The sequence below is a fragment of the Mesocricetus auratus genome, unplaced genomic scaffold (genome assembly GCF_017639785.1).
Source record: "Mesocricetus auratus isolate SY011 unplaced genomic scaffold, BCM_Maur_2.0 Super-Scaffold_100013, whole genome shotgun sequence".
NCBI lineage: Eukaryota > Metazoa > Chordata > Mammalia > Rodentia > Cricetidae > Mesocricetus > Mesocricetus auratus.
Genome location: NW_024429196.1, coordinates 58399458 through 58423286, shown reverse-complemented (window position 1 = coordinate 58423286; position 23829 = coordinate 58399458). Strand labels below are relative to the sequence as shown.

The 23829-nt window shown below is 45.0% G+C and overlaps 1 long non-coding RNA gene across 1 annotated transcript; it reads left to right on the top strand.

The window, feature by feature from the left end:
• The first annotated feature begins 388 nt into the window (after positions 1-388).
• LOC106020814 lies at positions 389-23124 on the top strand. The gene is made up of 2 exons (XR_005880863.1): positions 389-583; positions 21897-23124. It is a non-coding gene; the product is annotated as an uncharacterized LOC106020814 (long non-coding RNA).
• The last annotated feature ends 705 nt before the right edge of the window (positions 23125-23829 follow it).

Genomic DNA, 23829 nt, shown 5'->3' with positions numbered 1-23829 from the left:
TGCAGGGTCTGCGGTGGGGGTTTCCTTCCTCTGGTTAGCAGGCCCTTTTCCCTACAACTGCTGAAAGGGCCAGCCGTTTCTCATCACAAGGAAAAGATGTCAAAAGTCAAGCAGTTCTGGTGTGGCTGGCTCAGAGAGAAAAGACTGGCCCAAAGTTTCGTTGCTGGACCCGAAATAACCCATAGCAGTTTATATGGCCTCAGTGACCCTGCTGTCTTGGAAAGGGACAGCTCCTCCCCCACCCCCCTCTGCTCTTTTGCGGTTCCTAGCAGCTCCCTGTGCTAGAAAAAGGAAAACACAATGCTCTGGCAAGGGCCAGCAGTTGTCATCATCGGGTTTATGCACACAAAGGGGCTTCCTTTTCCTGCCTTGATGGTGGTGGGGGTAGGGCAAGAGCTGTGGACAAGGGTTCCCTCCCCCGACCTTTTCTTGGGAACCTAAAGAACCAACTCCAAAGGCAAACATGGACCTCTGAACAAAACATCTGCTGGGTGAATATTTGAAGACCTGGAGACACAGGTTGGACAGCATCCAGCTCTGTAGAGAGGAACCAAGCACTTATTCAAAGGGACAAAGGTCAGAGGTAGGGGAAGAAAACCTGGGACTCACTTCTGTTTTGGAAGCTGGGAAGCTTGGCCCTAGACAGGATGGAAACAATCTGAAAGGGGGCTCATCTGGCTCGGGAGACTGTGCTGTGAATACACTCTGTGACTGGCTGGGCAGAAAGTAGAAGGCGGAAGTTAGGGCCCTTGAGTTTAGAATGTCCTGCAGAGTGAGGCTTCTTAGGGAAAAGTGTCATTTTGAGACAGTGTGTGGGATGTCTTTTCTTCAGCTTTTGTGAAACTGGGGGTTGGTGGTCAGTGAGATGAGGGAGGGAATTCCGTGTGGGGCTGGCAAACCATTGCTCTCTGTTGTCAGGAGGGAGGAGTGATGGGGGGAGGCAGGAAGTTGAGCTGCTGAGCTGGAGTTTGAATTCAGAGCATTAGTTTTACAAGGGGGTTTGTGATCTACCCCTTCCGAGTTTCTCTTCATAGGAAGGGAAAAGAAGCACTTTTTATTTTAGTTTATTTTAAATCTGGTTGCAAACATTTGCTATTGGGAAAAGAGTATTTCTTTACCCTATAGCCACTCAATTTTATAGAATCTCTCTCTCTCTCTCTCTCTCTCTCTCTCTCTACACACACACACACACACACACACACACACACACTTTTCTCATAATCCTGAACAAGTTTGAAAAAATTAAGGGCTTTTGGTGGTGGTGGTACACTCCTTTAATCCCGGCAGTTGGGAGGCAGAGGCAGGTAGATCTCTTTGGGTTCAACACTAATTTGTTCTACATAGTGAGTTCCATAACAGCCAGAGCAAACAGTGAGACCCTGTCTCAAAAACAAAACAAAAAACAACAACAAAAGAAAAAGAAAAAATTAAGTTAAATTTAAATTTTTTAAGGTTTTTTTCTTCCTCTCATTCCTCTCTCTCCTCTTCCTTTTCCTCCCCCTCCTCCTCCTCCTCTTCTTGACAGAACTGACCTGAAATTCTGGTTCCTGATTGCCTAAAGGTGCTCACTGGTCTTCAGATCATAAGTAGCTTTGGAAGCAGTTAAGAGCCCAGTATGCATCTGCATGCACCTAACAGGCCCACAGGGTCTTGCTTCTCAGCTGTAAGGGCTTGGTAAGTCAAGGATAAAGCCAGCTTTTAGTGTTGGCTTACTCTCAAGGGTATAGAGTAGAGAGAAATGATAAATCTAATTTCTACCTTAAGACTTGGATTGTTTTATGATTACCCCCTGCCATCAAACCCAAGTTTGAACATGGGATTCTAGGAAATGTTTTCCACCTTGTTCAGCCAGGAGTCCCTTTACATGAAACAATTTAAACCCTGGAGATATACATGTCTCTCAAAAAGCTGTGTGCACCGCCTAGTGACACCTCATTAGCTCTCTGGATTTTTTTGTTGGGTGAGGCAGTGTTTGCTTTTGTTTATGGTAAAACCAAAGGTTGATGGTGGGCCCCGGGTTGTATGTTACATTTAAAGCAAAAGAGTATAACTAAAAGACACCAAAAGTTTCCTTTATTTTATTATTATTTATTCCATGCAGTACAGGGATAGAGTTCAGGGAGGGTCTTGTGCATGCTAGGCAGCTCCTCTGACCCCTCGAGCCCTGGAGATATCTTTCAATCTCTGACATTTTATGATTTTTGGTTTAATGTTCTAACCATGGTTGGAAGAAGCCAACCAGATAGAAATACTATACATTCTGGGGACAATGGCACCTTATAGGAGGGCTCTACTGAAGTGGAGCCTATCCATCTCCAGGGATACCTAGCACAATAAAGAGCATGACAAATCTCCCATGTCATTGTTTGTGTTTGAACACAGCCTTCCTATGCTGCTCAGGCTGACTTCCATGTGCCTAGCTCTAAACCTCGTTTCTTGACATTTCCACACTGCAGGGTGGGCATGAAAGTGACCATGTATGCTGGGGATAAACTCAGGGCTTCTTCATTCGCTGAATGTGGAATGGCCCCCACAGACCGTATTTGAACACTTGGTCCCAATGTGGTGGCACTGCTTTGGGGTGCTGGAAAACCATTAGTTAGGGCCTAGCTTGTCGTTGGGTAAGGTATTTGAAGGTGTAGTCCTTTCTCTCCAGTCCTCAGTCCTCTTTAATGTGTCCAGTGTGACCAGTGTTCTATATGTTCCTATCACTGAGAAGCAGTTAGTTGCCCTGCCTTGATGGGTAGCTTTCTCCAACCTGTGAGCTGGAGTCAGTTTTTCTCCCTGAAGTTACTTCCTTCAGGTGTTTGGTCACAGCATCAAGAACAAGGAGCAACACACCACACAGAACCCTTTGCCCCTGAGCCAAACCCCCAAGCCACTGGTTGCTGGTTGCTTTTTAGGTATCTGGGAATGGCACTATGATTGCACTCTTTCTAGACAAGTGCTCTTCAATAGAGCTTGCTTCTAAACCTCGTGTTTTGTGGGGTGGACGCATGTTTGCACACAAGGGTAGGACACTGTGCCTTCCTTACGCTAGAGCTAAGTCACAGCTTTAACTAGGCCCCCCTCCTTTTTCCTTTTAGCCAAGCTGGGGGTGGAACCAGTGGTCTTGTTCCTGCTACACTAATACTCTGCTACAGAGCCACACCCTCAGCTCCACACAGCACTTTTTTTTTTTATATTTATCATTGTAGGCTGGAGAGATGGCTCAGTGGTTAAGAGCACTGCCTGTTCTTTCAAAGGTCCTGAGTTCAATTCCCAGCAACCACATGGTGGCTCCCAACCATCTGTAATGAGATCTGGTGCCCTCCTCTGGCCTGCAGGCAACAGGCAGGCAGAACACTGTACACATAATAAATAATAAATTGAAAAAGGTTTATCATCACTATTTGTAATTATGTGCAAAAAGAAGAGGTATGCGTCTGCATGTTGAACCAGCCCCCAGCTTATCCATTAATCAGTAGCTTACCCAGTTGTGATTCCATATGCACATGTATACAGGAGCCCTTGAAGGTCAGAGGCATTGAATGTCCTAGAGCTGGAGTTACAGACTATGCCCACTGGATTTGGATGCTGGAAACTGCACTTGGAATGCTCTTAAGTGCTGAGTCATCCCTCAAGCACTATTTTTAAATATTTTTCTGGCTGGGTGGGTACATGCATGAGTGCATGCATACTAGGGATGAAAGTTTTGCTACTCCTGTAGGCTTGTAGGGACATTTTTACAGTCCTACAGACCCAAGTCTCTCCCCTGGTAAAGTTAGGAGCATTCTCTGACAGTATATGGATGTGAGACTCAGTATTTCTCTATCAAAGAAGTCAATAGAGTTGTTTTCCCTGCCATTTCTTCCTCCCCTCTTTCTTTCTTTTGGTGGTGATGGAGAGGGAGCCTGAGTCCCTCAGAGCTATACCTCCTCTCCCATTTATTATGGTCTTTGTGTATAAAGGCTAGATTCAAAAGACTGAATGGTGCTGAAATATAAACGGGCTTCAGTGAGCTCTTGCCTGCACTAGGGTTTGTGATAGATAGGGTGAGAGAAAAAAATAAGGGATCAAAGTAGAAAGAAAAACTTTGGAAGAAAGTTGGGAGTGAGAAAGGAGATCTAGGCCCCTTTGTAGGGAAAGCAGCTCAGATCACAGTGTAGGGGTGTGTGAAAAGGTGGCTTGCCATGGTCGAGGTAAGAAAGAGAAACAGTGGGATGCCAACTCTGCATGGGGCATGTGCCTGAGAATACATGCCCACAGAAGCCGGCACATGGTAGAGAAATCTGCAAAGAGACCTTTTGGCTGTGAGTGGAAAGGGGGACCTGCAGGGGCCCCAAACTGGGAACCAGTCCAAAGCCACCAGTCTGCCAGCGAGAGAGGGAACTTGGAATCACAACCGGGTAAGCTACTGATTAATGGATAAGCTGGGGGCTGGTTCAGGTGAGGGTGCACCTGTGACTTACCTAATCCCTACAAAGCTGCACCCTGGGATCCCTCACACTCTAAACTGCAGAAAGAAAGCCTGGGTTGTGTTGAATGGCATTGGGGAAAGGGACTCTGAAGGGGGAAGGTTCAAAAAGAAAATCTGATTTGGAGTTGGGGTGGGGCTTGGGGGACTGTTCTTTCTCATGAGCAGAAGTGCCCATGAAGACAAGAGTCAGAGTGGCTTTCTGAATCTGGGCACCAAATATGGGTGGAAGTTAACTGTCTGTTATATGTACCTACACACAAGATTATCTGCCAGCTTTGAGGACTTTCTTGTCTATTTTTGTTCCCAGTTTTGCTGGTAACATTTTCTCAAACTTTAAAGTGTGATATGCATTCAGGAAAAACATAATGCCTGGATCCTAATCATGTAGTTTGTTAAGTTTGCAAATGCTCACTGGAACCAGCATTCTGACTAACAGCACTTGCAGCAAGAGCCCATCTCACTCATACCTTCCCTAGCTCCGGCTCTTGGCCTACATCACAGCCCAGTTTGCCTGATTATTTCTCCTAGCCCCACTATTGTTTCTCACCTACCCACGCGTTCTGTCCCGAGATCCAGTGCCTTGCATATACCTAGCCAGTGCCCTACCTCTGAGCTACAGCCCCAGATTGAGCGGGGGGAAATCAAATTGTGGTATCAGACACCACAATTTGCCATAAGCCTTACTCTTTTAGCTACTTAAACACTGTGTGCCGTGTGATGATAGGAATAATTTTATATTGACCATCACCACCATCCATCTCCCCAACTTTTTCAGAAGAGGTTCTATACCCACAAGCGCTAATCCTCGATCCCTTTTGCTCCCAGCTCATGGCAGCCACCATTCTATGTCCTGCCTCAATGACTTTGGCAACTCCAGGGACATCATTTTGCTGGAGGTCAGAGGACATCTTGGAGGAGTTGGTTCTCTCCTTCCACTCTATCGGTCCCAGGGATGGAACTCCCATCACCAGGCTTGGTGGCAAGTATCTCCATCCACTGAATCATTTTCAACTTTTGGGGGAACCACAATGCTGTTTCTCTCCATCTCTTTCTTTGTTCTTTATAATCATGGGACTGCTCAACCCATACTCTTGTGTTTGGCTTCAGCATCAAGTTTTCACTTCAGATTTAGTTTATGAAATTCAGTTTTTGTTGGTGTATGAATGTACCCCTCCTCCTGTGTGTGTTTGTGTGTGTGTGCGTGTGTGTATGCAGGTGTGTGTAGTAATGCTGGAGATAATTCCCAGGGCCTTGCACATGCTGGGCAAATATTCCTCATGGTGGGCCTATTCAGTACATTTATGATAGAGTACTTTGATCGATTCAGTTATCCAGCTGATAAACACCTTGACTGATAAGATAATGCATTTCCACACCTCTGAACTCGCTTCCCCTGGGAATCCTTCATTCACAACAATCCACCCAAAATGAGAATACAGTTGGAGTCACCTTATCACGACACAACCCCTGAGTCCCCTGTGGATTACATTGAATACTTTTTTAAAACCCTATTTTCTGATGCCTGAGAAAGAAAAGCAACACGTGAAGCAGGTGATCTTGTTTAATTTAGTCCCAGTCTCCACTTTCAACAGTTCCTTTTGAAAAGTTCCAGTGAGTTCCAGCTATTGCTCATCAGAGTAGGAGACCCTGTCCTAACATGGCCTGTGGAGGAAGGAGCCTGTACCTCCTCAGAGGAAAGGGATTAGGGACAGAATGAGTGGCTGTTGGTCTCACTGGCCCTCCTAGGGGCCACTAGCCTATGATGACACAGTCAGGGCAGATGTCCTGCTGCTCTCTGCAATGTTGGGGAGAACAGCACATGTGTAGTAGGGGGAACTCACGTCCTGGGTTTGAGCCTCTCCCTCGACTCCGGGACCCAAGAGCCTTGGTTTCTCCCTTGGTGGAAATAACTTAAACCTGGAATCTGAACAGACAACAAAACCCACCAAAAACGGTTTAAACAAATATCTGGTGTAATTCCCAGGGGATTCGAGGATCCTGGTTCCAGAAGTTTTCTTTTTTAGGCAGATGACTATGGAAGGAGCCTTCATTAGAGAAGTGAGTGCAGAGGTGTGGAAATGTGTTATCTTAACTACATTCATGCCTGTGGCACAGGCTGAAATCCCAGCTTCTCCTGAGGCTGAGGGCAGGAGGACTGGAGCATGAGTAGGCTACAGAGATAAAAATGTTCTGCTTTCTGCTGTCATCTTTTAAAAAGTATTTATTTCCAGAAAACCACAAGACCTTTGGGCCCCCCCCCATTTTTCTGGGGGATTTGTGGTACAGGACTAAGAGCAAATTTTGCCCAGATCCAAATTCAACCCCTGTGGGTTTTGCTTTGAAAGCTTTATGCCATTTCAGAGATGATGAGCTTGAGTTCAAGAATAGTGTGCACCCCCAACCCTCCACCCTCACCCCTGCTCTGTGTGTGTGTGTGTGTGTGTGTGTGTGTGTGTGTGTGTGTGTGTGTGTGTAAGGGAGGCAACTGGGGTTAGTGTTTCTTTTTAGTGAGGGGACAAGCTGCCCATAAAGACAGTAGATGTGCTTTCCTGGAGTTGGAAAAGAGTGAATCGGTTGGTGTCAGCTTCATGTCACAATAACAAATACCCAAGATAAATCTATCTAAGTAGAGGAAAGTTCACTAGGGCTCCTATTTTCAGGGGTTTCAGTTCACGATGCTGTCCCATTGCTTTGGGTCTATAATGAGGCAATATTTCCTGTCAGGGAACATGGTGGAGCAAAGCCACTCAGCTTATGGGGTCTATGAAGGAGAGAGGTTGAAACAAGAGGAAGACAGGAATGTAGGAGAGGGGTGTGTGCCAATGACCACAGTTCACTCACTAGGTCCCACATCCTAATATGTCCACAGGCTGACAAATCAGCCTTTAGTACAGTTTTTGGGGTACACTTACCCAATATAGCAGATAGGATGTTCATAGGGAGCCCTGGGGGATCAGAGTCCCATGCCTTAATTCCCAGAGAGCAGTCAGAACATGGAAGGTAGTGTCTGCTCTGAGCTTCCTGTGATAAACATGCAGACGTTTCCTAAGGCAGCTGCAGCCTAAGACAATAACACATCAGATGATAAGGGGCCAGGACAGTCTGCTGCCTTGGATGCTTTCTTTGCTTTTCATGTTGGAATCTTAAAATCAACTTTGGACCTAGGGAGAAACATGAGAGTAGCAAGACAGGCAGAGAAGGAATATCTTTTTTTGTCATTACTGTTTGCAGTATAGCCCAGACTGGGCTTAAACTAGCAGTAATCCTCCAGCCCCAGTTTCTGCCTCCTGAATACTGGATTTCCCAGCTTGAGCCACAGTGTCTCGATGAAGCTCAATTTATCTTCTTTCTGTCTCTCTGTCACTCTGTCTCTCTGTCTCTCTCTGTCTCTGTCTCTGTCTCTGTCTCCCTCTCTGTCTCTCTCTCTGTCTCTCTTTCTGTCTCTCTCTCTCTCTCTCTCTCTCTCTCTCTCTCTCTCTCTCTCTCTCTCTCTCTCTCTCTCTCTTTCTCTCTCAGGCAGGGTTTTTCTATGAAGCTCTGCTGGCCTGGAATTTTCTATGAAGACCAGGCTGGTCTTGGACTCACAGAAATCCACCTATCTCTGCCTTCAAGTGCAGAATTACAGACATGTATCACTGTTCATCTTGTTTTATTTTGAAAGGACTCATGTAGCCCAGGCTGGCCTCAAATTTGTTATGCAACTGAAGCTGGTCTTATACTCCTGTCTTCCTGTCTCTATGTAGCTCTTGAGTACTGGGGTTACAAGTGTATACCACCATACTTGACTCCTAAAGTTGAGTTTCTTACTCCTTTTATAGTATTTGACTGGAGACAGTTTCTCTGACTAAATTTCTGGGGGCAAAATTCCCAATGGCCCTGTATGAGATGGAGATTGCCTGGTGCAGGGCTTGTGCAGATGTGGGAGGGAAGGAGATGAGTGAGGTGTGTGAGAGGCACTGAACAAGCATCCAATAGGCAGCCCTGCGGGGTGGGTGGCTCTCCTGTCTCCAGGAGAATAGAAACTTTACATGGCTGCAGTGGGGCCGACGTCCCAGGCTGCTGCTGAGTAGGGGGCGTCCTGCAGCATCCAGAGGCTGCCAAGGCAGGATGTTGACAGTGAAGTTGCTTCCTCTGCCGGACAGGCAGGATGCTGATTCCCAGTGCCGCTGCTGCTGCTGTTCTCACTCAGTGTTTATGGAAGAGAAGGGACCTAGACACTTCTAGGGAGAGTGTCAGTGTTTACTGGCAAGCTTCTGCATCTCCTCTACCGTACTCCGGCTGACTGCAGAGGAGAACATGCTGTAAAGTGTCTTTTGCCTGCAGGAATCAGTCAGCCACAGGGTGAGTGGACCAGCTGAGCAGAGAGGGACTTTAGCCCGAGTCCAGCCCCGTGATGACCGGTGGAAATTAAAGGTGGCTCAGTATGAACAACATGTCTTACTTCAAGTTTCTCAGTAGCTATATTATAAAAAGAAGAAAAAAGGTCAAATGAATTCTAAGTATCTTAATTTGCCTAATGAATTAAAATCACTACAATATAAACAACATCATGTTAGTATAATTCATGGTAATTTACATTTAAATGTTTGAACTCAAGGTAAATTTATAGTGATGCCCTATCTCAATTTGAACTGGCTGCATGCAAAATGACTCCATGTAGCTTCTGGCTTAGATACTTCAGGTTTACACTGAGGTTTCAGCTGAGGACAATATCCCATACCCATGGATGCGTGGCAACATCTAAAGACATTTTTGTTACAACTGGAGAGGTTTCTACTGGCAGCTAGTGGGTAGAGGCCAGGAGTGTCCCTAAATGTCATGTAGTTCAGAAGATAATCTCCACACCACAGAATGTTATGTCCTGATATACTAACAGCTCCCAATTTGAAAGCACTGCTTTAGACGGATCTCACCTTAACTCTGTCACTGGGTGCTATGGTTAAGATAAGTGTTACCAAAATCCCTTGTGTTAAAGATGTGGCCCCTAGCACATGGCACTATGGAGAGGCATTAGAATGTTAGAATTTTTAAGAGATGGAACTACTAATACACCTTTGGGATCCTCAAGATTGCCCCACAAAGAAGCCAGATCAACGGATGCCCCCATCCACTAAATGGCAATTAGGGTTACCGCTACAGATGGAGACTAGTGAGAATAGGAGATAGAAATTGGATAAGAAGCTCATGTCGGGGACCCCAAAAGAAGCAATTCTAGAAGTGTTCTTGGTCCCATCTTAGCTAGAGGCTAGAATGCCAAAGTGCTTGGGGTCTGGTTCCTAAATGATTTTAGGGCCACCTTTTCCAGGGCAGGGGGATAATACAATAAAGAGTGAAATCTGTCCCTGAGTGGAACCATGCCATTGTCTCTTCCCTTAAGAGTTAATTCAAGGGGCTGGAAAGATGGCTTAGCTGTTAAGAGCACTGGCTGTTCTTCCAGAGGACCTGGGTTCAATTCCCAGCACCCACATGGCAGCTCACAACTGTTTGTAGTTCTAGTTCCAGGGGATCTGAAACCCTCACACAGATATGTAGGCAGGCAAAACACCAATGAATAGAAAATAAAAACAAATAAATCATTAAAAAAAAAGTAAATCCAACTGATCCAGTCAATCTCCAGGTCAAAGGACCACTGTTCAGGAAGGCAGGTCCATATTAAGCCATGCTAAGATGTTAGGAGGAATAATTATGCAATTAACTAATAATAATTAATGCCTTTAATCTCTGCCCTCTTTGTAGTCCCATAGGGCTGCAGACAAGCATACTCTTCCTTCTATTTCTATCTCTTTTCTAAGCGTGCTTTCTTTGACACTTTGAGTGTCACTCTTTCTCTCAGGCTCCTCTCCCCACCATGTAGCTGCTTGCCCACCACATGGTTGGACTTCGTGCCAGCTTAACTCAAGTGGCATGGCTTTCTCGCTTCCAAGGCTCTGTCTCACGCAGAGATTTACAGCCTGCCTGCTCCAGAGTTTTTCTGTTAAACTGTAACAAAATTGTCCTTGAACTTAAGGGGAAAAAAGTGTCAAAGCACAGAGTCTTCTGCTCACATGTGTCTATGGAGATCGTCAGGGGCCAGCAGGAGGTGAGAAGTCATCATGTTTTGCTTCAGCACAGACCCAACCAGCCAATCATGGATTGAAGGCTCCAAAACTGTGAGCCCAAATAAACCTCTTCTCTTTATAATCAGATTGTCTGAGTTGTTGGCTACAGTATTGGAAAACTGCTCAGTACACCTTCTCACAGAGATAGTAACAAGGCACCAAGAGTTGGTTGGGAGCAGGATAGATGCTGACACCCAAGTCTCCAGAGTTGAGCATGGGGTGTCAGAGGACAACATCTTGTGGTAAGAATGAGTTTCTTGCAAGAAGTTTTCTAAATACCCTACTTAAATGCTGTTCTCATCTGTCAATGGAAAGTATCTTGCAGTGAGAGGAAGCTACAATTTAAGTTGATGAGGAACAATTGTGTTGCCAAATTTTTCCTTGATCTCCTTAGAGGTTCTCTTTCTTCCAATTGCTATAGAATTAGAAAGTTTTGTAGAAAGTGCAGGGAAATGAGTGATGGGCCCACTGAATAAATGGAGTCCAGAGAATAACTTGAGAAGTGACCATGTTTCTTCTTGTTTGTAGTTAAGACATTCAAATTTCTACTGATGCTCTTGACAGACCCCCTTGACCTCCTGGGATTGCTGATTCCCTCTTCTCCTGTCCCCTGTGTAGGCCCCATTCTGCATTCCCATATTTGTTTGTGGGTGGATTGGCTCTACATTGAGAATATCAGGGCCATTGTCCCGGGAACCTTCCTCGAGCCATGGATCTGGCTTGGGATCACGTTAGAAAGACCTTTTCTGAGTTCCATTCTTCTGAGGAAGTTCAGACCTCACTTCTTAGATCTGTGACCTTGGGGCTTTCTTTCCTCTACAGGAAAGAGCCCATTTTATGTTCCTTCTTCTGTCTAGTTCTTCAGCCTATGTTGGGACAGGTTCCACACACATGACTGTGCTCGTTCATTGGCAAACCATAGGCAGTCATTCAATCAACTCCTCTTTTATTGAGAGACCATGGCTTGTCTTTGCACATCTTTGCCTATCAGTCAGGGACAAGGAAAGAGCTCAATCCATCTTGTCATTAGTTAAGAAGAGTTGAAAAGGAAGCAAGAAACTGTTTGAAAATAAGATTGGAAGAGAAGCTGGGTAGCTCTCACATTGGCTCAGACACCAGCCCCATTTGTGTAGTCATGGGTTAACAGTCCAAAAGTGACTACATCTCAGGAGTGAGAAACTGTTGGGAACTCCCAGCACTCGGGCCCACGGTGGCAGCCTTGCTGCTTTCTTGCCACGTACCCTCATTTTTTCACACTGTAGTATGAGACGGATTTTTCTTCCTCTACTTGATGTGCTCTGTGTTAGCTCTTTGGATTTCTTGACAACAGTCTCAGCCTTTAACAGTGGAAAAAACGGGGTCATAAACCAAGAACTAAAAGATTGTCTAGGGTTGGAGAGCCCCTGTTTATAGTTATACACAGCTGAACAGATCTCCACAATGTGTCCGCCAGCTGTGAGTGCAAACCCTTGCTTCTACTGGGGGCTAGATACAAGGCCACGGCTACAGCACCAGAACCCAGAAGCTTCGGTACTAGCCCAGCATGTTCACAGAGTCTAGTGCAAGACTCTGCCCACTACCAACTACGGATTAACTCTGCTGTAGATGCAGACAGCTCTTTTCCTCAGGGAAGTAAGAGTGGGTTTTAAAAAAGATTTCCTTTCCTCCCATTCTCATTATTTTACTCTCTTTAAACAATATACCCCAAAGCAAGCTGAAGCCCAGAATCCAGGGAGCTGTTTGAAAACACAGCTGGCTTCTTCAGATCTCAGGACATGGCTGCTGAATATTGTGGGATGTTTCCTTCTTTGGATCCTCAGTAGAGAGACAGTTGAGTGTGTGGAGGCACGTGTGTGTGTGTGTGTGTGTGTGTGGTGTGTGTGTGTGTGTGTGTCACTCCCTTGCTCAGCATCTTTGAGGCTTGGCTCGGCAGAGCCATGAAGTGGGATCCAGATGTGAGGCTGTTTGTTGACCACCTTCCCATGCAGGCTGCTCCTGAAGCTGAACATAAGCGTGCTCCTGTGTAGCATGGCCTTTTGCTGCAATCAGATGTCAGGACAATGCAGACAAGACAATTCAAGGGTAATAATTCATAGGGGAATGTGCTCCTCTTGTCTCTAGCACCCTAATTTTTGTAGTTGTACTTGCTAATCTAGCACCTTCTTTAGCTGATCTTAATGTGAGTAAGGGTGGGGCTAGATGAATCTTGTGAATGCTTTCATGTAACGTTTTAGACCATAATGGCCCAGGTTTTCCCACACTTCTATGGTGGGTGTGGAAGAGCTCTGTTCTGACTTCCACAGTGGGAGTGGACCTGAGGCTGTAAACATCCCAGGCTCATATTCCCCCTTTTACATCTGCTGCTTCAGCTGCCTCTGCTGACTTTACATTTTAAAAGTCAGTACCACATTTTGGTGGAAGGTGAATGCCTGGGGGAAGGGGGGCATTTTTAGTGGAATCAAAGAAAACCTGATGTTCTAACTGTGTTTGTTTTTCTGGGCTTTTCCTATTGTTGCTTACGAATTTGGGAGTGCAGAGACCCTTAGAAAGCCAAATCTGGGTGCTTTAGTGGCACTCAAATGGATCTTCAAGTCATCCATCCTCCAGCTTGTCTGTGTTTGAGAACCAAATAGAGCTATAAAAAACATTTTGTGCAGTGGTTCCCCCACAGCCGGCCAGCACACTCTCCCGCCCTTCAGAGAGTCTATTGAGTCCTGGCTGCTGGGTTCCTGCAAGCCATCACTGCTCACTTTTGCATGCAAATTCGCAGCAGCATCTCTCCCAAAAGAAAACACACTCAAGTCTCTGGGCCTGGCCTATGTCTTCCAGGGCAGTTTCAGGCCTCTATGTGGCCTGTCCTCCTCCGGTTTCCACCCCAGCCTGCTGCTGTGGGCAGCCCGGGAGGGTGACAGTAAGGACTTGAGCGTCAGTGGGGAGGACTGGGTGGCTGCAGTGTCTTCCCTGTCACCTTGCCCTGTTTTTCTCCTCTCCTGCCTTCTTGGCATTATCTCATTTCCTAACAGATTTCCACACTGAGAGTTTAATTCAGGCTAAGAGAGCGGCCCTGAAAGGGGAAGGGGGGTCAGAACATATGCTAATGAGCCTGGGGCTCCAGTTCCCAGCAGATTCTCCCTGTGGATCTCGGCTGGCTCCTAGGAAGGCCTCCCCCCTTCTCACTGGGCCACAGCCCTGAAGAGGCCTTCCCCTTCCTCATCTCCGCCCTGTTGGGAAAGCAGCCGTTTGCTCTGCTCTTTCAACATGTCCACCTTTGTCACCAAACCAGAGGAGTTCAAATGTCACATATGATGTGTGCCAGCCTTCCTGGGGTTAGTGGGACACCAGTGCCCCCCAGAGGAGAGCTAGGTGCAAAAATATTATCAGATGCAAGGGACTCCCACATCTGGTTTACAGACATTTTCTTCAGGGGGGCCCAAGAGTCACAGGTAGACACTCCTCCACTGTGGGAACAAGGGGAGTTGATGTCCGAAGCACACAGGAGGCAGCCTCTGCTGGTGTGTCTGTGGGAGGGAGATCTTGATGGCACCCGGGGAGAAGCTTCCTGCTCACTTGCCTTCAGGCCTTCCTTGAAGGACTGAACACAAAGAGGAGGAAGGATTGAGAGCCAGGGAACTGGATGACTTGGAAACTGAAAGGGGAGTTTCACCCCACCTCTCACCAGCCTTGCATCAAGAATTCCAGCACAATTAGCATTTAATGCGAGGGCTGCTGCCTGCACAGAGACAATGTCACCTTTATGTATTTTATATATGTTTCAAAGAAGGCTGTTAAAATAGCCATGAATCATGCCTCAGGGCAATGTATATATGACCTCCAGTATAGGTCTACTCTTTTCTCAATTGTAAATCTGCACTTTTCTGGGACCCTCCCAAGATACCCCATTTCCAATAGAAGGCATGCCTTTACTCTCTAGTACAACCTTATTGTCCCATGGCTTGCCTTATTGGACTGCAACCCTATTCCAGGAACACTCTGTAATTTCATTATCTATGAGGGAGGAGAGGAGATAAAGGAATTACTTTTGTAGTGGTTAGAAAGAAAATGGCCCCCAAAGGGAGTGATACTATTAGGAGGTGTGGCCTTGTAGAGAGGGTGTGTTCTTGTTGGAGGAAGTGCACCACTGTAGAGGCAGGCTTTGAGGTCTTATATACTCTCAATACACCACCCAGTGTCAGAGACCATTTCCTGTTGCCTACACAAGATGCCAAACTCTCAGTTACTTCACCAGCATCATGTCTGCCTGCATGCCACCATGTCAAACAATGATGATAACAGACTAAACCTCTGAAACTGTAAGCCAGCCCCAATTAAATGTTTTCCTTTATAAGAGTTGCTGTGGTTATGGTGTCTATTACCACAATAGAAACCCTAATTAAGACAACATGAAATTATTAAAAATTCTCCCAACAGTGAGACTATGGAAGGATTTAGTGATGATTCAACTAGATTGTCAGGGTGTCCCTTTCTGAACTTCTGGATTGATAGCAATGTCTGTAACTCTCTGTGGGGCCCAGACAGATTGTCTCATGATTTGAAAAAGTCAAGTGGTGTTGGGTTGCTCTTCATAAAGTCTTTTACCCAAATCAGAAAGACCCCAAGGGTTATGGAATAAACCTTTCTGGGGAAGAATTTAAAATTTATTCCCATTGATTCCTTTGGTCAAGTGTGTGAGAGTGCAAGCAATAGAGATGAGCCCAACTCTAACTGCAGACAGAATAGAGAGCACTGGAAAGGAAGACTCATTCATGACTCTTGGGCACTAAACTACTCTGCTATTGTCTGTTTGCTGTTGTAACTGTAAGATAATAGGATGGGTAGATAACAAGGGAATAGAGGTTTACTGACTCACCATTTAGGAGTCCTATGACATGCAAGAGCATAGCGTTGGCAGCTGTTAAGGACCTTCTTGCTGAGGAAGAGAAAAATAGCCAAACATATCCTTTGTGTGCAGGGCACCATTCCCAAGATAACTAAGCTACTCATGAGGTAGAACTCTCATGACTCAAATACCCCTGAAAGGTCTCAATTCCTAATATTGTTACCATGGCAGTTGAGTTCCACAGACATTGTGGAGATGTTCAAACCATACCCGTTACTAATTTTGCTGATGGCTTATGACAGGAAAATAAGGGTATTATCTAAAGATATAATGTCTGTTTTCACAGAATGCCCTTGCAACAACATGAAGACTCCATTACAGAATGGGCTGGGTCAACAGTACAAATGAATGACATGTAGAACATAACTAAGTACAGGACATCAAACCAAGGCAATCTGCTCCTGCAAGAACCTCCTGAATTAAGAGATACTTAGAGGCCGGGCGGTGATGGCTCACGCCTTTAATCCCAGCACTTGGGAGGCAGAGGCAGGTGTATTTCTGTGAGTTCGAGGCCAGCCTGGTCTACAAAGTGAGTTCCAGGACAGCCTCCAAAGTCACAGAGAAACTCTGTCTCGAAAAACCAAAAAAAAAAAAAAAAAAAAAAAAAAAACCTTAGAGATATTGTAAACAAAAAGAACATTGACCTTAATACATAAAAGCACAAAAAGTCCATTAAGTCTATCTCTCCTATGACTTTGTCAAAGGGACCATCCCTCTTATGTTCACACTAATGTGTAAAAAGAAATAACCAGCTCCACCTGTAGGTGCCCCTCCTTTCCTGGTGCACCAAAGGTGACATTGCACATTGTTATCACTTTTTATTTCTGGCCACCTTCCCTAGGAATTCGCAAGCCATATCTATGGTGAAGAATTTGATAATTAATCATGCAAAGCTTGTGTCTGAACCTTTTTCTTTCTTATGACAACCCCATGCTAAGCAGCACAGTTTTCTGTTTAGTTCAACTAGTTGAACTTCTGGAAAACATAGTCTCCAACTGGACTGTTAGTATTCTTTGTGTCCCTGAGGGGCACACTCTTGATGTCCCTGGCTTCCTGCCTTACGTATTTGTCCTTTTGTGGTTGTCCCTGACCATCTCATTGTTCTTGCTCTCCTCAAAATCTCCAGTGTAGTAAGCTTTCTTGTCAGACTACTTTGGGCTGCCAGTCCACAAATAATGACATAGATTATTAATTATGAAAACTTGGCCTTTAGCTTAGATTTGTTCCCAATTAGCTCTTAACTTAAACTAACCTGCTTTTGTTCATCTTTGTTCTGCCATGTGGCTTTTTACCTTTCTTCCATTCTGTATGTCTGACTCCCTCTGTGTTTTGCTGGAATCTCTCACATGCTTAGATTTAACTACCGGTCTTCTCTCTCTTTCCCAGGAAGTCCTGCCTATTGTCTGTTGCCAAGCTATTGGCCATTCAGCTCTTTATTAAACCAATCAGAAGGTACCTTGGCAAAGAAACATCTTTACGGCATACAAAAAGATTATCCCACAACACTCCAAACCTCCCTTTGCCTGTCAAATACAAACTATGTGAGCTGACTCCTGTTTATTTCCTTGCTCCATCAGCAGGTCAAACCCGAGAGTCTGGACTTCTTTAAGTAGTGCTAGAGCCTTCTCTGCTGCTTGCTGTGTTACCAAGCCAAAGCAAGACTCCTACACCATCTTCAACATATACTTCTAGGCTTCTTTGACAAGGAACTCTTAGTGACCATGACTAGTTCCTGTAGTATTCTCATCCTCTGGACAGACAAGCCAAATGAGATACCAGATGGCCCAAAGTTTGTAAGCAGGAAACAGTCTTGTGTTTCCTCTACCCTCTGAGAATCCAGCACCATCCTGCCACCATCTTCCTAAAGCTATTCACTTTGTAGTCATCAATTTAAATTTTTTTATGTCCCCTTTCCAATTCTCCTCACAATACCCTTTGCTTTTGCATGGAAATGTCAGCATATATGTGGAGAATTCTACTTCAGAACTCTACTGAAGTCTGTATTTATTCTCTAGGACCCCAGATGTGCAAGATGACCTGAGTGAGGAGAATCTTACCCAAAAAGTTCACAGTACTGAGACTGAATAGCTCTCATCTAGATGACAATGCTGAGCCAGGTCATTCTCTAGTTTAGAAGTAAATGAACACGTGTTCCATTTTGCTACTAGGGACTGACTCTTATAGCAGTGCTCTGCTATAATGCAATGCAATGAGGAAATGAAGACAGAATAGTTAATTGGTATGGTTTCTAGGTAAGGACTGGTCTTGTTGTTTGTGGGAATATAAATTAGTTCAACAACTATGGAAATTAGCATAAATCTAAAAAAAATGAAAAGTAGAACTACCAAATGATTTAGCTACACCACTCCTGGATATGACCTAGAGGAATCTCAATCATTACACAAAGACTCTTGTACAACAATAACAGCCAAATTATAGACTTAGCCTGGTGTCTATCAATGGACAAAAGAAATGCAAAATATGTATACACAGATTTTAATTCACTCATAAAGAATGAAATTGTATTGTCTGTAGGAAAACAGGTATGCTGGGAGATCATCGGGTTAAATGAAATCCACTAGACTCAGAAAGTCATATGCTGAATGCTTCCCCTTGTATGAAGAACATACATGTAAAATGGAAGATACTAAAGAAGATGGTGACTGTATTAGTGACATTTATATCACAGCAACAAAACTTGTGACAGAAATAACTTTAGTAGAGGAAGACTTGTTTTGACTCATGGATTCTTAAGTGTCACTCCATCATCACAGGGAAGGCACAGAGTGACTCAGGCTACAGTGGTGAAAGTAACTAGCAGGGACATTCATATAGAGGTGGGCTTGGAAGCAGAGGGAATATGACCAGAGCCACAGGCACATATAACCCTCAAGAGTCTACTGCTAGGGATCTACTTCTGGACCCCACTACTTGTGGGTTCCACAGCCTCCCAACATAGCAGGGACTACTTGAGTAGAGAAAGGGGGGGCAATGGGGTGGAGGATGGGAGATAAGAGAGCTTAATGGGGTTGTAAATATGGTCTAAGTATACTAGAAATGTGTGATAATCTCATAATAAAATCCATTGTTTTGTACAAGCAGTATACAATAATTTAAAAGTCGTTAAAATTTGGTCTTGTCACACTTGAAGGGTGACTCTGGGGAGAAAGGCAGTGCTGTTGAGACAGACCAAGAGAGCACACTGTGAGCATGGTGGCCCGGGTCTTGGCTCTGGCTTCCATGGAGCCTTTCACTGGCTCAAACAGAATTTAGTTCTAGAAGAGGCCTACTCTTGAATCAGTTTGGAAAATTACCAAATTATAAGAAATAGGAAGAAGAAACCACTCCAGCCCCCGCCACCTCCACGACTTGCCGTGGGCATGTCCACCCCTAGCATGTGCTTGCTGTGTGACCCACTTCCTCTCCTCTGCATGGGCTGGAAAGCCAGTTGCTGGGAAAGAAGGAGGTCTGTCAGGCAGCGAGGCCAGCCAGGGGTGAGGCTCTGGGTGTGTGAGGTTGGGCTGGCAAAGGGAGTTCTTTGGCATTTGTTTTAAAAATGAGAGCTGAGGATGAGCAGTGACTCAGCTGGCATCCCATACCCACAGGCTCCTCTTTTGCACACCCCAACCGACTGTGGATTGAAAGTAATCAGGAAAAAGAAACTGCCTGTGTACTAAACATAGAGTTTTTCCTTCACCATCTTTCATCACGCAGTAGAGAGGTGATTTGAAGCAAATAAGAAGGCGTGCCGTGCTAGATTGTAGGAGGATACAACACAAGCTTGCGCAGTTCATTTGGGTATTGCCTGTGGGGTCAGATGTGAGCACTGGATTCCCTGGAACTGGAGTTATAGCTGTCTTGTGGGTGTTGGGAATCTAAGCAGAGTCCTCTTGAAGAGCAGGCAATGCTCTTAACTACTGAGCCGTCCCTGCTGCTCCAATCACTGAAGTTCTAATCAATTGGTTTTTGTAGAATACTCAGGATAGATATGGTTTCTTTCTGGGAACTTTGGTTCATAGTGGTAATAACACACCTTTTTCTCTATTTGTCTTTATGTCTTTTATACTATTTTTTTTGTTTGAGATAAGGTCTGCTCCCTGTATAGCTCAGGCTGGTCTTGAACTTGTACCCCTTCCTCCCAAGTGCTGGGATTATAGCTGTCTATCACATGTCCAGCTGTTCTGTGTGTTTGACAAGGGTGGATAGGTGGTGCTGGGAGCCATGTAGGTGGCTTTAATAACACTTTGGAGTTCAACTGCTAAAGAAGACTAAAGGGGTTGAGTTGGAATTAGGCTCCACAGTCAGATTCCACATAGAATGCCAATCTAGTGTTTTGAACAACAACCTCATCAAGATATTTCCCCACCTAAAGAGGCTATGTTTCCAGCACTGCCTCTTCAGGTAACCATTTACCTTCTAGGAACCTCTTATAACCTGAAAAAAAAGGAAGGAAGGAGGGAGGGAGAGAAGGAGAGAGGGAGAGAGAGAGAGAGAGAGAGAGAGAGAGAGAGAGAGAGAGAGAGAGAGAGAGAGAGAGAGAGAGAGAGAGAGAGAGAGAGAGAGAGATCACTCCTATCATACTAGGATAAAGTTAACCCTGGAGTCTCAGTACTTCTCTGTGTCAATTCTTCATGGATTCTACTTAGAGTCACTTTGATGACGTAAACTGAAGACGGACCTGGCAACGTGACTCCAGAAGCCATTGATGTTGCTATAAGTCTGTACCAAGTAAATCCATGCAGATAGTTCCATCAGCCTGCAAATTTGCCTTTCCTAGACTTGATAAGCACCCACCTGCGCCAGCATTGCTTTAACACAATGCATAGTACAAAGGCCTCTCTGGGAGTACTTCTCAGAGTGATTTTACAGACTCAAAGCCACCCCTTCAAAGATCGTAGGAGCAGTCTGGTTACAACCCTACATGTGACCTAAGATGGTCACTAGTGTCACAGCTGAGGAATAGTTATAGGCAACAAACACATCTGGAAAATGTTAACACGCCAATTTGATAACACTGCTATCAACGTTCTTAAGTGGCTGCAATTCTCAGAACCAGGGAAGTGCAAGGCTACAAGTGCCTGATGGAAGGTACCCAGCCTGGCCCTGAGACAGAAGCAGGTGTGATTTGCTCACGATCGAGCAGTTACTGCTGACCTGGGGATTAGGTGTCCTCCCTTCTTGCCCAGTGCCCTTGCCCCCCACATTGTTCATCCTAAATTATTGCAGGTCCTCTGGCTGTGGGGCCTTTTCATTGGTTCATGTTCATAGGACATTGTCGTGAGGATAAGATTACACTTTTATTTTCCCTCATTTACTTCCCACTCCTCCCTGACCCACAAAGCTCCAGCACTGTCAGTCACAGCCATGAAACTCTGGTTGAAACCAGTCAGAAAGGCTTCCTGCCAAGTGACTTTTGGCCAGGCAGCGTGATGGGCTGAGTACAAAGGAGAGCTTTCCTGGTTTTCTCCTGTATGTCCCACATTAGCCTTGAGCTAATTTGATCCAGCTCAAAAACGTGCGCCAGTTATTCCCCAAATGCTTCGAAGGACCAAACGTCAGGTCTGGGAAAGGCAATAGAGAGAATTCAGGCCAAAGTTCTCTAACAATGCTCCAAAGAGCTCTAGAAGCTTCCTCAGGAGGGAGTTCCCTTCCATTCAGCGCCTAAGCCTAGGTGACTGGGAGTCTGAGCAGAGCCGGTTCTAGGCTTTGCACAGTTCTTTTCTCTAACTGGATCTCCATGTCAGAGCACTTGTGAGTGCTGAGTTTGAGGACAGACAATTAGTGACAGCTGCAATTGTGACCTAGAGCTTCCATTTCAAGGGTGTGCAAGCAGTGGTTTATTCAGGCTTGGGAGAGGGGGAGACAGTGATCACCCTGTCCAGCGACAGGGTACACCTTGCTAGTGACATGATGGGGCTGGAAGCCAGCTGGGGTACTGCCCCCCACTACTTTGCAGGGATGGCCTGGTCCCACTGAGAACATGTGTTTTGGGCCCCATTGAGACCGCAGCTTCAGAAAACACACTACACTATGGAGGCTGCTTAGCTGGCAAAGGAAAGGGACAAAATCAACACCTACAGAGTGGCTAGTATACCATGTCCACAGAAAATATCTGCACTCACTCAGGGCAGATTCTTCAGTTTGAAGAGTTTCATATGCTTTTTTTTTTTTTGAAAGTGGAAAGTAACACTTTTTAAAAAATAATTTATTTTTATTTTATGTATGTGCATTTGTGTTTTAGCTGCATGTATGTCTTTGTGAGGGTGTCAGAAACCCTGGAACTGGAGTTATAGACAGGCACGAGCTGCCATGTGGCTACTAGGAATTGAACCTGGGTCTTTTGGAAGCACAGCCAGTGCTCCTAACCTCTGAGCTATCTCTCCTGCCCAGTTTGAAATGCTTCATATGAAGAGGAATTTTGTTTGTTTCTTTCTTTCCTCAGAAGCCTGAAGAAGTTCTACCAAGTTTCAAAGATGAGAAGTGACCAACAGGGCAGCATAACTCTAAGAATCAGGGCCACCTCCGTTCGGACACCCTTTAACTCTGCATCTGCTACGTGTGACATTATTTTGCATCGTAATAGGAGTCTAATTTTTCTTGAAGGCCCAGGAAGTCAGGAGCTGCACACTATGCAAGGAGTTGAAACTCAGTTCAAACAAAAACAGAACCCAGGATTCTCCGTTTGGAAAATGGCTGGGCCCCCTCTGTGCCTGTTCTCCTGGGGATATAGTCTTTGTAAAGTATAGTTCCCGTCGCTTCCTTTTCAGGGTGTTGTGGTTCATGGCTTGCAATGTTAGCCCTGTCTTCTGCTTGAAGTGGAAAATACTATTCATCTCGTTGCTCAGCTGCTGGGTGGATCCTGGAGCAGCTGTCCCTCGGGGACATGGGTGAGGCAGAGTGCTATGCCTGTGAATGCCAGTGATGGGGAGATAACAAATGTGCCACAGAGAGAGAAACCATCACAAACATCAGGATACCAACCTTCATCGGTATAAGACATTTTCAATTGCCTTTATCTTTTGAGGACCCTTGCATCTCTCGAGAGTAACAGCGGCTCTGAAGCAATTTCTGGTCTTTTTAATCACATGCTGGGAATTTTCATAAGAACTGCTCAGCTTCTAGTTAACCTAAATCTTCTTCCTAAAAAGGGGGGGGCACTTTGAACAAACTGGGCCGATATACATGCTATAAAGCCTGAACCTATGGATGAGACCACTAGGTTAAACATGGGATTAGTGACAACTCTTGCCAGGACCCCAGACATGTCATTTAGGGTGTGTTCTAGTTGTGGATCCCGTAGAGGGAAGTATGGTACCTGCTGTTCTTTTGGATATTTGTGGATATTTATATTTCAGCCTTACGTGGGACCTGTATCTGTATCTCTTGCTCTTAGATACATCCCTAAAAGTTAGTGGTAATGAAGTTGGTTGGTAACTTGATTGTGTAAGCTGCATATTAAAGTTTATTCTCAAGACTTTTTCAGCTTTAGTGAGCTGTAAGATAAACATAGTAACTGTCATTCAATGTCAAAATAAACTCAAACTCTTTTTGAGAACATTTGAATCTAAATAGTAAAGTGAAGAAGTTGCTTCAACAGGCACAAAAGTTGGGTTTTTTTGTTTTTTGTTTTAAAGGCACAGAAGTGATAAATTAAAGCCACATCATCATTTGGCATTTTCCTCCTTGACTTCAAGTTATTACTCAAGTTATTTAATCTACTTTAAAGTGGTAATTCTCTATATTTCATTTTGAATTTTCATTTATTTTTAGAGAGAAGGTCTCACTGTGTAGTACAGGTTCCCTGGGGTTTGCTACGGAGAGACCAGGCTGTTTCTGAATTTCTAGTGTACTGTGGTCTCTGACTCCTGGGTGCTGAGACTGTAGGTGTGTATCGCCATGTCCACTCTCTATATTACTTTTATTATTCGTTTTTATATCACTTTTGAAGAAGAGGAAAACACCTTCTTTTTCTCAAGCATCTACATTTAAACAGTATTTAAATTCTTTTTCTTTTTTTAATTTTATGGCACCTTAGTAAAAATGAAGCAAAGACTCACTGGGGGGATCAGGGTCTTCTCCCGTCTGGACTCTAGGACACTGTGCCCTGGGGCAGGGTCCTGAGGGTTTCTCTTTCTCACTTGCCATGTACCATGAGAGGAGCAGAGGGAAAGCCACAGTCGCACTTTGATGGGCCCTGCATCCTCACTCACTGCCTACCCTGCAGTGCTCCTGTGTGTATTCTCATGGTGGAGGAGCATCCTGGTGCAGACAAAGCAGACTGTCTACCCTGAGGGATAGATGTTAGTTGGGAGTGTTGCCATTCATGGACCACTCCTGATAGTCTTCCCTTCTCTGTCGTTGGAGTAAACTCAAGC